This window comes from Theropithecus gelada, chromosome 2 (assembly GCF_003255815.1).
Source record: "Theropithecus gelada isolate Dixy chromosome 2, Tgel_1.0, whole genome shotgun sequence".
NCBI lineage: Eukaryota > Metazoa > Chordata > Mammalia > Primates > Cercopithecidae > Theropithecus > Theropithecus gelada.
Window position 1 is genome coordinate 137644686 of NC_037669.1, and position 17314 is coordinate 137661999.

A 17314-nucleotide genomic window follows, 5' to 3' on the forward strand; every position below is an offset into this window, starting at 1 on the left:
CCCACCCTTTCCCCCAGCTCTCCGAAGTTCAGTATATCATTCTTATGCCTTTGTGTCTCATAGCTTAGCTCCCACATATGAGTGAGAACATACAGTGTTTGGTTTTCCATTCCTGAGTTACTTCACTTAGAATAAGTGAACTCTCCAATTTCATCCAGGTTGCTGCAAATGCCATTGTTTTGTTCCTTATTATTGCTGAGTAGTATTCCATCGTATATATATATACGACAATTTCTTTATCCACTCATTGATTGATGGGCATTTGGACTGGTTCCATATTTTTGCAATCGCAAATTGTGCTGCTATAAACATGCGTGTGAACATGCAGCATCTTAAAAAATGTTTTTTAAAATCTACTTGAAATTCTCGTGAAGTCCTAAGAAAAATTTTTTTATAAAAATGGCCTCTGAAAGAGAGTCAAATGCTCATGATGGTAATTAAAATGCAGAAGAGTCGTAGGCTGCCCAAAAACAGATAGTTCTTGACTGGAAAAAAATTCTATGGGGGAAATTATATACCATAGGAAGTTATTGTATTGTACATTCTGAACATTTTGGAATATAGCTATTGCAAATGTTAAAGGTTTGTTGTCATATAAAAAAGACAAATAATAAAGAATCCTAAGTATTTGTTAAATCAACTACACTGTAGTAAGAGTAAACAAGACTCGAGAGGCAGAGGCTGAGGCAGGAGAATGTGGTAAACCCAGAAGGCGGAGCTTGCAGTGAGCGGAGATCCAGCCGCTGCACTCCAGCCTGGGCGACAGAGCGAAACTCCGTCTCAAAAAAAAAAAAAAAAAAAAAGAGAGAGTAAACAAGATCACAAGGTGAAATTACATAGTAAACTGTATCACTTTACAGATATTAAAAACAGTAGGAGCCACATAGATAAACATAGTAAGATGCACCATGATTTTAAAATGCTAGAGTGTAATAAAAGACAGAGACCATTTTTGTAGTCCTGAGAAAACAAAAAATTCTAGGTACATTTTGCCTCTAGGCATTTATGTTTCCACAGGTTTCTAAAAGGGAATTCTGTTTGGAAGAACTAAATGGGAAACAAAATTAGAAGCATTAGGGGAGATGGAGAAAGAGAGAGAGAGAGAAAGAAAGAGAGAGAGAGAAATCAATCTAAACTAGAGAACTAGAAGATTTGTGTATTGCATGTGTTTAATTGTGGATAAGTGGAACTACAAAAAGAATATTTTGTAGTCTTGTGTTGTTTTCTGTCTTTTAAATAAACTGGTGGGAGTCGTACATTGGGTATTGGCTATGTCAGCGGAAGAGTAAAACTCTTCTGGGGATATGTTTAAGAGACAAGTGTCTTTTGTTGGTTTTATTAATCAAATATTAACTAGCCTACAATTTTATTACTTTAATATGTGTCTCAAAGTCTGGTGGAATAATTTAAATCTAGGAATAACTGCAATATCTCATTATTAAAAGCCTATATTTTTATTCCTAAAGGTGCATTACCTTCTTTAATGAGATTCAAGAAATGGATTCTAGAATCACAGAGTTTCAGAATTGGAAGAGGTCTTCAATGTCACTCAGTCTAACCTTCAACTGAAATCATGAATCATTTCTAAAACTTCCCAAGCCAATAAGAATCTAGGTGCTCTTTGGACACTTCCAATCATAGGAAATCTCACTACTTCAGGGGATTCTCATTTGAATTTCAGTGAGTTCTGGTCTTTTTTTTTTTTTTTTTTTTCATTCATGTATTCACTTTAAATCTATCCCTTTCTAATTTCCCTTAGTTCTAATTTTCCCATTTGGAGAATCAAAGAATAGATCTAAGTTCTCTATTCTGTTCCATAAGCCATAAGCCATTATCCTCAGCAAACTAATGCAAGAAAGAACAGAAAACCAAACACTGCATGTTCTCACTTATAAGTGGGAGCTGAACAATGAGAACACAGGGACATAGAGAGGGGAACAACACTCACTGGGGCCTGTCAGGGGAGGGCAGTGGGGAAGAACATTTGGGAAAAGAACTAATGCATGTGGGGCTTAATACCTAGGTGATGGCTTGTTAGGTGCAGCAAACCACCATGGCACACATTTACCGATGTAACAAACATGCACATCCTGCCTGAAACTTTTAAAAAATAAAATTAATTAATAAAAAAACATAAAAAAGAAATAAATCTAATATCATTTCTCTAATAAAAACTCCATAAATGTTCAGAGATAACTATCACAAGTAGAACCCTTGGAAGAGACTCTAGTATGAAGTAACCACTCAATCAATGCAAGCTATTATTATTTTTATCATGAAAATCCCAAATTTTTTATTTTTCTGGCCTCTATAACTACTTTATTCAAAACCCCCTTATTTAGAATGTCTTAAAGACTTCTCTCTCTCTACCTCAACCTGACACCATGTTCAGGACACTCAAATTATTCACAGAGAGTTTGAGAACCTGACATGAGGTGACAAGATGCGACGTTTTCATCTTTTTTTTTTGCTCCCCCCTTCTTTTTTTTTTTTTTTTACAAAGGCAGCTTAACTCAACTCAAAAAACAAATATTTGTTGAAAAAGTTATACTCTGTTTGTGACACTATACAGTCTAGTCTTCTTCCTACGTGGCTGTAAAAAGAGAAAATTATAATGTAGATTTTCCTTTACTCTTTTACAATCATTATTTACAGAACTTTGATCCATTATCAATATACATTAAAATCCATTTTCATTCTTTATATTGTCATCAATTGATACTATTCATCATCTTTAATGTCACTATAATATGTATATTATATTATATTGTAAATAGTTATAACATATAAGTGCCCCTTATTTTTATAGGACAAATCCCATTACATCCAAAGCCTATAAAAAAAATTATTTCAGGATTCATTTTAGAATCCTCTAGGAAGATCCTAAAGATCTTCAGAACAATAAAATCCAATACAAAGAGAAGATTGGAGGAATCCTATGAAGAATTATGAACAATTTTTATTATAAAACTTGCCTAGTCAGGCCACAACCTAGGCTCTTTGTTTTGACTTAAAGTAAATACATTCTTACGTTCAAAATAGTTAACTTGGACATTATAATCATTATCATCAAATTGTATTTTAAAATAGTTATTAAAGGGACTTCCAATCAAAGATTGTGAAAACATAATTTTACTCAATTCTTCTCTACAAAATCAGCCATCCTTCCTTCCAAAAATAGAATTAAAAATAGAGACAACCTGTAATCCCAGCACTTCGGGAGGCCAAGGCGGGTGGATCATGAAGTCAGGAGATCGAGACCACCCTGGCTAACACCGTGAAACCCCGTCTCTACTAAAAATACAAAAAATTAGCCAGGCACGGTGGCGGGCGCCTGTAGTCCCAGCCACTTGGGAGGCTGAGGCAGGAGAATGGCGTGAACCCGGGAGGCGGAGCTTGCAGTGAACCAAGATTGCACCACTGCACTCCAGCCTGGGCAACAGAGCGAGACTCCGTCTCAAGAAAAAAAAAAAAATAGAGAAAAAAACCTCCATCTTTGATGACTAGTGCAGAGAATTTTTTGGTGAATGTGATGGGAAGATGACAAGAGCAAGCATGTCTCTGTAGTTGTCCAGAAACAGACTTATTCAAAATTCAGTGCCAAATGCTCTATCAAGAGGATATATCTTCTTTTCAAGCGCCTGTGAAGATTTCATAAAAACAAATCAAATATTACACTATCAAGAAAACCTAAATTCATTCCAAAACTTAAAATAATAGGTCACCTTCTCTCATCCAATATAATAAAACCAGTAATTATGTTTAAAAAATATGAAAACATATCCTCCCACCTAGAAATCAGAATAAAAACTCTCTCAGATAATTTTAGGGCCAAATGAAAAGCAGTCTAAATTGCACATAATTTTTGAAATAGAGATTATGCAAGCAATATGACACCTCTACTTTCTCCTTCATCTGCTTCCTCCTGTGCTGCTCAGTCTGTGCAAATCTGATGCATGTTTTATGAGGAGGCACCTTAAAGAGACGTTGATGTTCACCATACCCAGGGAAAAGGCGAAGGAAACAATCAAAGCTAACAACAGAAAATTATCCAGTTTTTAAGCAGAAAAAAATCTTATTGTGAGTGGAAAATTATGTCGTTGAGGTCAGAATATAATTCCAGATCGACGTTCAGTGATTCAATGAAATAAATACATTCACATAGTTAGAAATAAAAGAGCAATAATCATTTGAGCTCAAAAGAAAAGATGCTAGTTTACTCAATAACTGTTTTTCCATAGGCAACAATACAATCACGATTGGAAAGTTACCATTTGGTTTCAGCACATACAGACTAACACTTCCGTTCTCACTTCAAATCAGAACCCAGGGGATTCAGCTATAATGGAGTTCAGCTAAAATAAACAAGTAAATAACCTCAAGCATCCACATTACCTCACAAGAACAAATGAGAATAACTAATGAAATATGCAATCCAAGTTAAAAAAAAAAAAAAAGAATAATTTGACTTGTCAATATAAAGAGTTTTAAAAAATGAAAACTGAATTAGTAAATAATCCAGAAGCTTGTACTTTGAATAAAACAATAAAATAGACTACCCACTACAATCTAATCCAGAAAGAAAAGTGCCAAAACACAAATATTCAAAAAGGAATTTAGAAGGAGAAAAATAGCTAAGATACAAAAAAATTGTAAGAATTGTTACAAAAAGCTTTTCTCAACTGTATGCACATATATTTGAAAACCCAGAAGAAATGGATGATTTTCCCCCTTTCTCCTTTATTTCTATCCCTCATTGCTATTTCCCTTACACCTTAGGCATCTAATCTATTTTGTTTAATATATACACTGTTGTTCGCATGTGTACTTACAAAATATGAGTTAAGGCTTTAGTGTATTTCTAACATCTGTAAATAATACTATGTGATACATTTTCCTTTTCTTTCTTGAATTTTTCTTTTAAACAACCAGCTTTCTAAGATCCATCTATATTGCTCTGTGTACAAATCACCAATGTAGTTTTTTTTTAATTTTGTTTTTCCTTTTTTTTTTTTTTTTTCAATTTTGGCTAACACCAGTGCTTTTGACTGCTGTATGTTATCTGTCACATTTTATGTATCCTCTCTTCCAGTTATGGACACCCAGGTCACCTCCAGTTCACCACCCACATAACTAAGGTATAATGAATATCCTGTTACGTGTCCACTTATTAATTCATAAAAAATTTCACGTTCCTACCAGGTTATAGGTATGGAATTAAGGAATTAATTTCCCTAAGGAGTGCTTTCCTAGAATGCATCACTCTATACTTCCGCCAGCAATGAAAAATGTTTCCATGTCTTCATAACCCTGTCAGATCTTGGCATTATTCACCTTTCCTATTCTCGTTGGTCTAATAAGTGTAAAATGATATCTCATAATTGTTTTAATGTTTAGTTCTCTATTTTTAACACCTCTTCACATACTTCTTGGCTTTTAGTATATCTTCTTTCATAAATTGCCTGTTGGTACACTTTTCTCATTTTTGCATCAGGACAGTTGTCCTCCTACTATTGATTTGGAGCTATTCCTTTCAATAGATGCTAATCATTTGTTTTTCTTCAGTTCTAGCAACTACAAAAATATTCTTTCCTTTTCTCACCTCTCCATAAACCTTGGGCATGGTATTTGTTTTATAGCAAAAATTCTAAATTTTGATGTAAAAAGCTTCATCAATATTATTGCTTTGTAGTTTGTGTTTTAAGGTTTAATAAAAAAGATCTTCACTGTACCAAATTGCAAACAACTTTTTTTTTAAGTTTTCATTTCTATATTTAGGTCTTTAATCCATCTAAAATTACACTTCCTTGTGTTACAACATCAGGAGCCATTTTTATTTTTCTCCATAAAGTAAGTCAGTTTTCCCATTATCAGCTACCCTACAGCCTGTACTTCATGCGTTCATGCTTGAAATACAATAAGTTGTCATATACATTCAGCCTGTCTCTGAACTGTCTTCTGTTGTATTGGTACTTCATATGTTCTTGTATTAATACCATACTACCTTTACAACAATAGCTTTGTTGTATGTATTGTGGCTTTTTTGTAAAACTGACTTAGCTTTTCATGGACCTCTATTTGTTCCAAGTAATTTAAGCTTATTGAACTTCTCAAGAAATTCAACTTGAATTTTTATGTGGATTATATTTAATATGTAGATATTTTTAGAAATAATTATATCATTTTAATACTAAGTCACTTTATCCAGAATCATGGAATCTCTCTATCTATTTAGATCATCTTCTATGCCTTTTTGATTAAAGCTTTCAAGGTTTCTCTAAGTAGAGTTTGAGTGTTACTGGTTAAACTAATTCCTCAAATACTTCATAACTTTTAGTGTTTCAAGGAATGCAATTATGAAAATAAGTATTTTATTAGATTTTTTAAGTTGTTTGTTCCTGCTACTGATTTTTTAAAATTGATCTTATACCCGACAATTGAATTCCCTTTGTAGCAGTTATAATGTATCTGTAAATTCTCTGGGTAGTTTTATGCTTACGATAATTTCATCTGCACATTATGATAATTTTTTATTTACATATATCCTTTTCAAACTCTGTTCGTATTTTTCCTCATAGCACTGGTAATATTATTAATGATACATTAAATAGTAATGCCAATAGTGGATAGCCTTGTCCTATTCCTGTGGGGAGACAATTCTCCATGGGTCTCTCATGTTTCTGCATGTTTTGCAAGAAACTAACTGCCCTTTTTTCTACACTCTCTTTTCAGTGCAGTTTGTATACTAAACAGCTTGGGAAGAAAAATAAACTATCTCCTTCCAAAATAAAGGGCAAATTTGTTTACAGCCTTGGAAGAAAGGGATAGTGTCTCCAGCGTAAGGGGCAGGTATTCTCATTATAAACTGCAATCAGGTGTCACTTAATGATAGGGATATGTTCTAAGAAATGTGTCCTCAGGCGATTTTGCCACTGGATTATGCTAGTATCATAGAGTGTGTTTACACAAACCTAGATAGTATAGCCCACTGCACATCTAGGCTAGATGGTTCAGCCTATTGCTCCTAGACTGCCAACTTGTACAGCATGTGACTATACATGTTACTGTACTGAATTCTGTAGGCAATTGTTAACACAATATTTGCCTAAATATTTGTGTATCCAAACGTATCTAAACATTAAAAAGATACAGTAAAATAGTGGTATAAAAGATAAAATGCTGTACTTCTACAGGGCATTTACCATGAAAGAAGCTTGCAGGACTAAAAGTTGCTCTGGACGAGTTAGTGAATGAATGATGAGTGAATGTGAAGGCCTGGAACTTCACGATACACCATTGTAGACTTCATATACACTGTATACCTAGGCTATACTAGATTTATTTTTAAAAATTATTTATTCAATAATAAATTAACCTTAGCTTTCTGTAAGTTTATAAACTTAAAATGTTTTTCACTCTGACTTTTTGTGATAACACTTAGCTTAAAATGCAAACACATTATGCAGTTAAACAAAAATATCTTCTCTCTTTATATAGTTATTCTACAAACTTTTTATATTTTTAATTTTAAATTTTTTTTACTTCTTAAATTTTTTTTTTAAACTAAGACGCTTCACATTAGCCTAGGCCTGCACAGGGTCACAGGGTCAGGATCATCAATATCACGGCCTTCCATGTCCACATCTTGACCCACTGGAAGTTCTTCAGGGGAAATATCATGCATGGAATTGTGATCTCTTATGATGACAACGCCTTCTTCTGGATTACTTCCTGAAGGACCTGCCTGAGGCTATTTTACAGTTAACTTCTTTTTTGTAGGTATAAGATGCAAAATCTAAAATAACAATTAAAAACATAGTACAGTATATATGTAAACTAGTAACAGTCATTTATCATTATTATCAAGTATTACGTCCTTCATGTAATTGTATGCACTAGACTTGTATAGGACTAGCAGCACAATAGGTTTGTTTACACTAGCTATTTATTAAAGAGACTTCCAAACAAAGATGGTGAAAACATAATTTTACCCAACTCTTCTCTACAAAATCAGCCATCCTTCCTTCCAAAAATAGAATTAAAAATAGAGACAAAAACTCTAGCATCACCACAAACATGTGACTAATACTACAGACATGTGACTAATGTGCTACAATGTTATGACAGCTACAGTGTCACTAGGCAACAGGAATTGTTCCACTCATATGAGGCCACCTTTCTATATACAGTCTGTCATTTACTGAAACTTCATTATGACCAAAATGTCATTATGTGGCGCATGACTGTATTTGCATTCTCTAAACTCAGGGTTCCTCTTCTCTAACAACTCTTAAGGTATGTATGGATGTTACCTGACCCTCTGCACCTGTTCCTCTAGGAATTTGGGGTTGGGAAACTGGCAAAAGAAAATGATAGTATTTTGAGTACTGCTGTTGCAGTCTTTTATTTCTCAACCAAGAATTCTATGTCTTTTGCCAAGAAACTGTAGCAAGCTCATTTATTAGCTTGGCAAGTTAGCTTGCAAAGGTAAACTGTACCAACATTTCTTTGAAATATCCCCCAACTGGCAAAAACACATATGTTCATCTGTGTTGGAATTAATAAATAAATTGTGGAAGGTTCATAAACTTAAATACTATACATCAAAGAGAAAGAACAAACCACTATATTCCAAAACATGAATACATTTTACAAACATTATGTTGAACAAATGAAGCTAGACATACAAAATTACATTATCATTCCAAGGAATCCTGATCAATAATACAGATTAAAAATCAGCATAGTGGTTGTGGGAGGAAAGGTAGTAACTAGAAGGAGAACGACATGGCTTCTTACACTCTGCTAATGTGTTTTTCTTCAAGGTTAGTTCACTCTGTGAAAACTTATTGATTTGCACACTTATCATTTGCACACTTTTCTGTATTCATGCTATACTTCAATGGAATTCATTGAAAAATATTACTTCTTTGGATGAATCAACAGAAAATAATCTCTAGAACAGAAAAGAAAGTCGTAAATAGACCTAATTCATATGGGAAATTATTATACCTGTATATTAAAGGTGTCATATCAAATCCAGTGGGAAAAGATAGAATACATAAGATTATGTTGGTGCAACTGAATAGCTTCTTGGGAAATAAAAATAAAATAATGTTCTTTTCTAAGTTCTTATGCCAAAATAAATTCAACAGGTAAAAATTTAAATGAAAAAGTGGTAGCAAAGACTACTATCAATAAAAGAAAATAGCAAGTGTTGGCAAGGATGCAGAGAAATTTAAACCCTTATGTATTGTTAGTAGGACTATAAAACGGTGCAAACACTATGAATAACAATATGATGATTCCTTTTAAAATTAAAAATAGAACTACCACGTGACCCAACAATTTCACTTCTGGGTATATATCCAAAGAATTTAAAGTGGAATCTCAAAGAGATATCTGCACATGAATTTTTATAGCATCGCTATTTACAATGACCAAGAGATGGAAGCAACCCACATGTCCATCAACAAATAAAATGATAAACAAAATGTGATGCATACATACAATGGAACATTATTCAGCCTTGAGTATTTTCTTTTTTTTTATTTTGATGAGACTAAGTCTCTGTCGCCCAGGCTGGAGTGCAGTGGCACGATCTCAGCTCACTGCAACCTCAGCCTTCCAGGTTCAAGCAATTCTCCTGCCTCAGTCTCCTAAGTAGCTAGGATTACAGTCACGTGCCACTACGCCCGGCTACTTTTTGTATTTTCAGTAGAGATGGGGTTTCGCCATGTTGTCCAGGCTGGTCCTGAACTCCTGACCTCAGGTGATCCACCCGCCTCGGCCTCCCAAAGTGCTGGGATTACAGGCATGAGCCACTGTGCCCGGCCCAGTTTTGTATATTTTGATGATCTGATATTAGATACATAAATGTTTTTTATTGTTATGTATTCTTGTTATATTGACACTTTTATTAACATACGATGTCTTTTTTTGTCTCTTGTAAGCATTTTTTTGTTTAGTCTCTAATGTCTGGTATTACAATAATCTGCTCTCTTTTTTCTTACTATTTGCATGAAATATCTTTTTCTATCCTTTCACTTTTACCTACTGTGACTTTAGCTCTAAAGTGAGTCTCTTGTAGACAGCGTTTGGGATTGTTTTGTAAAGCAAAATAATAGGAAAAAAACTAATACGTACTTCAATGAGAAAATAATTAAATAAATTATAGTTTATCCATAAAATAAAATACAAAATAGTAATATAAAAATAATTAAGTGATGATATGATGCTTTCTCCAGTGAAATTTGATTCATGAAAGAACAAGATATTGAGATATATGTAAGTGTAGATTTCATTTGTGTGTACACATGAAACTGCCAATAGTCATAACTGCTGCACGAGGAGAAAGTAGTTTTTTTTTTGTACTTTTGTGACTGTTGTTTGCCATATCTTTAGTTACATTTAGCCCATTTTCAAGTCTGACTTAATGGCATTCATCTCAAATCTTTTTTGAAACAAATAAACTTTAAAATGTGTAATCTTTGTCTATTAACTTGTCTATATCCCTAACCTTTCTGGGCTGGCCATATTTCTTTAAATTCCAATGCCTTGACACAAGCACCAGAATACATCTGCTCGGACACCTCAAATTCAAGTCCACTATGTATTATCTTTCTTCCTTCCCTTTTCTCTTCTCTCTCTCTTTTCTCTCTCTCTCTCTCTCTCTCTCTCTCTGGCTTCCACTTCCCTTTCTCTCCTCTCTTTTCATTGCAAAGCTTATTAATCTGAGCATCAAATGGAGAATTTAATTGTGTATACAGTGACTTTTGTTATTCTGATCTGCTTTTCATCTAAGCTTTAAAAGTTCTTCAAGATAGATATTACTATGTTTATGAAGATAGTGGAATTCAGCCATAGATTAAGTGACTTGTTGAAGGATTCAAGGAAATCCACAACGAGACATTTGGGTTATCAGATTCTAACTTCTCCACTATAGTAACTAGAGAAATGATATCAATTTTCACCTTTGCAGGATTCTTATTTTTAAGCCCTTGCCATGTTTTTCTTTCATTCAAAAATTTTAAAAGTCCTTCATAAATGCTTCACTTCGAATGCACCTAAAGTTTGGGCATGGTGGCTCATGCCCATAATCCCAGAACTTTGGAGGCCAAGGCAGACAGATTACTTTAGCCCAGGAGTTCAAGACCAGCCTGGGCAAGAGAGTGAGACCTCGTCTCTACACAAAAATCAAAAAACAAGGTGGGAGTATGGTTTGAGCTTGGGAGGTCGATGCCGCATTGAGCCGTAATTGCACCACTGCACTCCTGAATACACCAAACTAGGGGTATTTCTCACTACAGATCTTAAAGACACTTCCACCTTTGTGAGTAGACAAGGCATGAGGAAAATCAGGGAGATCAATTTAATTTCTAATTGTTACCGAATTGCAGTGAACAAATGATTTTGTTTGCGTGCTTTAACATCTCAAGTGCAGAGTTTGGACAAAACCTAACTTTTTTTTAGGAAACTAAAAGCTACTGAGGTAATTTTTGTAAGACCTTGGAGCTCAATGATACTAAATGAAAAGAAATAACAGGAGGCCATCTGCTGATTTAGGAACTGTAAAATGTGTATTGCCTCAAGAAGTTCTCTTCGCTAGCAATCACTCTGATTTATTGAGGCTCACAGTATGCTTGGAAAGGCAAGAAATCCAGAGAATAGGGCAGAAAAATAAAGCACTTACCATCCTGTCCCTATAAGCCAGGGTTCTGTCTCTGAATAATCAGGTTCAATCCTAACCCCTTCGATTACCAGCAGTGTGGCTATAGTTTGGTCATTTAACCTCTGCTTCAGTTCCTCTGTCTGGAAAATGGGGCTAAACCTAATAGCCATATCATGAGATTGTGAAATTAAATTAGTCAATATATGTAAATAGCTTAGAAGAATGTCTAGCACATTATAAGAACTAAAATATTAGCCATTGGTATTGTTCCCATTAATGTTATTATTAATAATTATACATAATTTATGTATAAATATAACATATTTTATTACATACTATAGCATATTATTATGTATTTTAGAATAGACAGGGTATATGGACATGTCTAAATCTCACAAATGACCCAAACACTCTACCAATAAGAGATAATTTTACATTGAAATGTTCCTCCTTCATATAAACCAAGAATCAACAAAATGTTTTTTGAAAAGGGCTTTCTTGTTCACATAGCACCTTTCAGAGCTACTCAGAGTTCAACTCTGTTGTTGTAGCTTGAATGCAACCATTTAAGAAAAAGTAAATGAATGGGTGTGACTGTGTTCTGATAAAACTTTATGTACAAAAACAGGTCATAGTTTGCCAACCCCTAAAATAAACCAAGAAATCTTTCAAAGTCCTTGTTTTAACTTAGTGAGGAAAGCTTAGACTCAATAACACAGTTGGTTTTCGCTGAAAGACATAAGATAAAACATATTTCCCATTACATGCTCCAGATATCACCTCAAGACAAGATAATGATGCTTAAAGGGTGCACGGAGTGCTCAGGTTAAAAAGTAAAGCTATAGCACTTAGCAAAATTACTTCCAGGGCCATGTATGTCATTCATTTTGCAAAGGATTGGAAAGAGCAACCATCTTTGAGAACATGGTTGATTAACTTTTGGTACTTAAAGCAAACGTTGAGCAATTGTATGTGTAAAGAATGAGATATTTCTGAAAATGCTAAGAAAGACATTATTTTAAAAGGAGCAAAACCCCAATACATCCCGGTATGGGACAGAAATAATGAGTGTGCAGGGGGTGGCACATAATCATCATGGATTAGCATAACATAAACCATGCAAGATGAAGAGAAAGGGACTATATCAGAACCAGAAACTATTCTCGTAACTACATAACGGTTTTCACCAGCTATCTAATGAAAAAGAAACTAAAAATTAATGGCAGAACTGCCTTGCATATCATTTATAGTGACAGTAATTAACTCAGGGTAATATTCTATTTTTGAAATACTGAGATGTTAAAAGAATTTCTTTTTTTTTTTTTTTTGAGACAGAGTCTGCCTCTGCCACCCAGGCTGGAGTGCAGTGGCCGGATCTCAGCTCACTGAAAGCTCCGCCTCCCGGGTTTACGCCATTCTCCTGCCTCAGCCTCCCGAGTAGCTGGGACTACAGGCGCCCGCCACGTCGCCCGGCTAGTTTTTAGTAGAGATGGGGTTTCACCGTGTTACCCAGGATGGTCTCGATCTCCTGACCTCGTGATCCGCCCGTCTCGGCCTCCCAAAGTGCTGGGATTACAGGCTTGAGCCACCGCGCCCGGCCGTTAAAAGAATTTCTTTGAAATCTTGTAACTCAAGTGGACCTCATAATAAGGCACAAGGGTTCGCCTTGCATTACCTCATTACTAACTTAAGGCTTAGTCAACTTTTTTTTTTTTTTTGCATCAGAGCATTCTCATCCCAGGCATTAATTATTTAGTATATTGAGTCCCTTGGGATGAGAGGTTATTTTCAAAAAGAGGAATTTAAGGAAAGTGATAATATGAAAAATGATTAAACTGTAAGATTCACAAGAACAGGAACTACAATGTTCTGTCTACCACTAATGTACATTGTCTGATTGCTAAACACTCAAATAGTTGTTGAATAAATGAATGAATGAATGTTTCTAGTATATTATTACGCTTAGGATGGCAGTATGTTATTTATATTTTTATTCTGTGGGATGGGTTGAGTCATTCCCAATCCATTTAACGGCTTCACACAGCTCTATATAAAAGCTCTCCTCCAGATATATTTATTGTATGGCTAGGTAGAAGTTACATAACTACTGTGGTTAAGATCCATGTCCAGAATGAGTATTATTAAAATTGAATAAACAACACCCACTAATGAGAAAGCTTTTTCTCTCTAGCTGGTCTACTTTTATACATAAACATACATCTCTTTAACATTTTTGTGTCTTATCCATGGAATCGGTTAAAAAAAATGTAATTTCCCATTTGAGAGACCTTTAAAACAATCCCCACAAATGTCAAGTACTGTCTTTGAACTGACAGCATATTAATCAGGTTTCTAAAGATTATATTCACAAAAAAAGTCTCTCTGACTTGGAGTCATGTGAAATTGTGTCCTTAACTCATAGTGATTAGATAGTACTAAGATACTGTAGGTTTTTAATGATACATTGATAAAGAAGAAAATAAATCACAGCATTTGGGTTCTCCTATGATGCCAAATTGCTAGTCACTTTCTTGGAAAACTATCAGCTGAAGCAGACTATGCATGTATTTTATATAATAAAGATATATATACAATTATATAAATTATAAATTTATATACTCATATCTATTTGCATTGATAAGATATGACTTTTATTTATATGTTTTATGCATGAAATTGAATAATTTATGGATATTTCACTTGAGATTTGTTGATAAGTTTGTAAGCATCTTATGCTAAGCCAGTACTCTTAATGTTTTGGGTGCATAGCACGCCATTTCTAAAAACAGAAAAAAAAATACCTTCATGATTAACTTTATCTATGATGCTTTATTTATTTTTATAAAACAAACTAAACCATTTCATTTGGTCCTGTGGTAACTTTTTTATTGTTAAAGCCCCACATTGCTAAGAATGTTATTTTATAATATTCAACTATAACTTTTTACACTATTTCCTAGTCTTTGAGGATTTTCAGATGTGATGCTCTGAGAATTTTTAGATATAGTGTGGACTTTTAGAGAAATAAATTGCCTGTAGTGCTTTGCAAAGATATAATTACATCAGGGCTTCATAAACTATTAGCTTAATGGAATTATTGCCATGTAATTTTCTGTAGGTTGTTTAAATTGTCTGCAATTTATTCCTGTAAAATTTCTGTAATTTAGCACTCTGTAGGTTGTTTAACAGTTTATAATGCTATATTACATATGGTACATGTTTTAAAGTAGCCAAAGCAGCAGTGGGATAAAAATAAATGTCTTCACCTAAGCCGTTCTGGCAGAACCGTAATTTTTATTTAAATTAATGTAAATTTGCATTAACAAATTTAAGGACAGAATTTACAATCATTGAAGATATAAATTTCTGTTACAGATGAGAGAGATGAACAAAGCTCACTCACGGGAACTGAGTAAGATTTTTTAAGGCACAAAGAAGCTTCTTAGAAATCTTTCTTCATGGTCTCCTAAAAGTTATTTTGGTTATTTAAAATGCATTGAGAGTGATTTTTTTTCCCTCAGGAGGATATCTTAAAGAAAATGAAATTATGGCTCAAGAGAGGGTTTACAATTTTCAAGAAACTCTTCACTGATCCGTAATAATGTTCATTAACTCAATTTACAAACCATATTTTACCAACCTTTATGTTTTATAATATATATAATGCATTATAAATACATATATACATTTATAATACATATAATGCATTATAAAACATATATTTATATATTTTGTGGATACATATATAATACATTATAAAATATAAAACCTGGTAAAATATTGCAGATTAAAATTTTATAAAACGAGACATTTCAAACATCTTTGAAAGAAAGAAAAGCAGAAATAAAACTTTATGATTATCAACATCCATTGGAAGTGTTCCCAAGGATGGAGAACTAAAAGGGAGTTACTAGCAAATATGTATCTGTTGTGATTAAGAATACAGAACTAAACTACAATTTTAAAATCTGACTCCACCACTTAATAAATGTGTGACTTTGGACAAATCAATTAATCTCTCATGCCTCTGTTTTCTCACCTATGAAAGGGGAGCAATAATACATCTAACAATATTGGGATGAACTAGGATATTATCCAGTATCGGTCAACTCCCCAAATTCAGTGATTTACACAATAAATTTTACCTCTCGTTCATGCAAAACTTGCTATAGGTTCATACAGATCTCCAGAGCAAGCCTTAATCTCTCAGTTGGCTCAGAGATTTCAGGCTGCTTGAATCTTATACTACCTTCATATAGACAGTTTCCTCCATGCTATCACTGAGAAGGAGAAATCAGGCAGACCCAAGCATTAGTTCTTGCTGGCTTCCACCTCTTATTAGATGACAATGATGATTATTGTAAAGTAGGCAGGAAATAAAATAGAGATAAGGTTAACTGAACTTAAAAATTATATCATTTAATTTTAGAACAGGAAAAGTCTCTAAAAATAATCCAGTCAAACCCCTCACTGTGCTTTGAATGTGTCCCCCAAAGCTCATGTGTTGAAAAGTTAATATAAGTGCAAGAGTCTTGGAAAGTGGGGCCTAAAAAGAGATGATTCGATCACGAGGGTTCTGCTCTCATGAGTGAATTACTGCCATTACCTCAGAAGTGGGTTAGTTACAGAAGGTGGGCTTGTTATAAAAGTGAGACCATGTGCAGAGGCTCACGCCTACAATCCCAACACCTTAGGAGGCTGAGGTGGGTGAATCACTTGAGGTCAGGAGTTTGACACCAGCCTGGGCAACATAGTGAGAACCTTGCCTCTAAAAAATTTATAAAAAAAATTAAAAAAAAAAACTGTGCGTGGTTGCTTAAACCTGTAGTTCCAACTACTTGGAAGGCTGAGGCAGGAGAATCACTTGAGCCCAGGAGTTGGATGATGGTGCCACTGCACACCAACCTGGGTGACAGAGCAAGACCCTGGATCTTTATTAAAAAAAAAAAAGAAGAAGAAGTGAGTTCAGCCCCTTCTTTCTCTCTTTCTTTCATTCATGCTCTCTTGCCCTTCTACCTTCTACCATTGGATGATGCAGCAAGAAGGCCCTTACAAGATGCTAGCACCTTGATATTGAATTTCCCAGCCTTCAGAACTATGAGAAATAGTTTTTTTCTTTATAAATTTCACAGTTTGTGGTGTTCTGTTTTGGCAACCCAAAACTGACTAAGACGCCTCTTTATTTTACAGATGCAGAAACAGACACCCAGAGAAAGTACTAGAATTTTTGTCCTAGGTTACCTATCCTGCAATAGCAGAGTAAAGTTCAATTGAGATGTCTCTACTAGCTCTCTCCTGGCTGCAGTTCTACTACCAACCTTTGGAAGTGTGCTAAACATTCTTGTTTCTTCTGTAATATCCTAAAGAACAGTACAATATGGTGATTAAGTATCTCTTTTCCTAATTTATATTTAACGGAAAACCCAGAAATGATAGTAATAATAGAGGAAATGTTCTCAGACCTGAAATGGTACTACAGTAGCTATTATTAATTTCTATTCATTGCATATTAACAATCTGAGACTTACTGCCCAAACTAACTGAAAATGCAGGATTCAGTACCATATTGAAGAATAATATTTTTGCCATAGCAAGGAAGAATAAGGTTTGTGAGAAGAGGCAGAATGGCATGTCATACTTTGA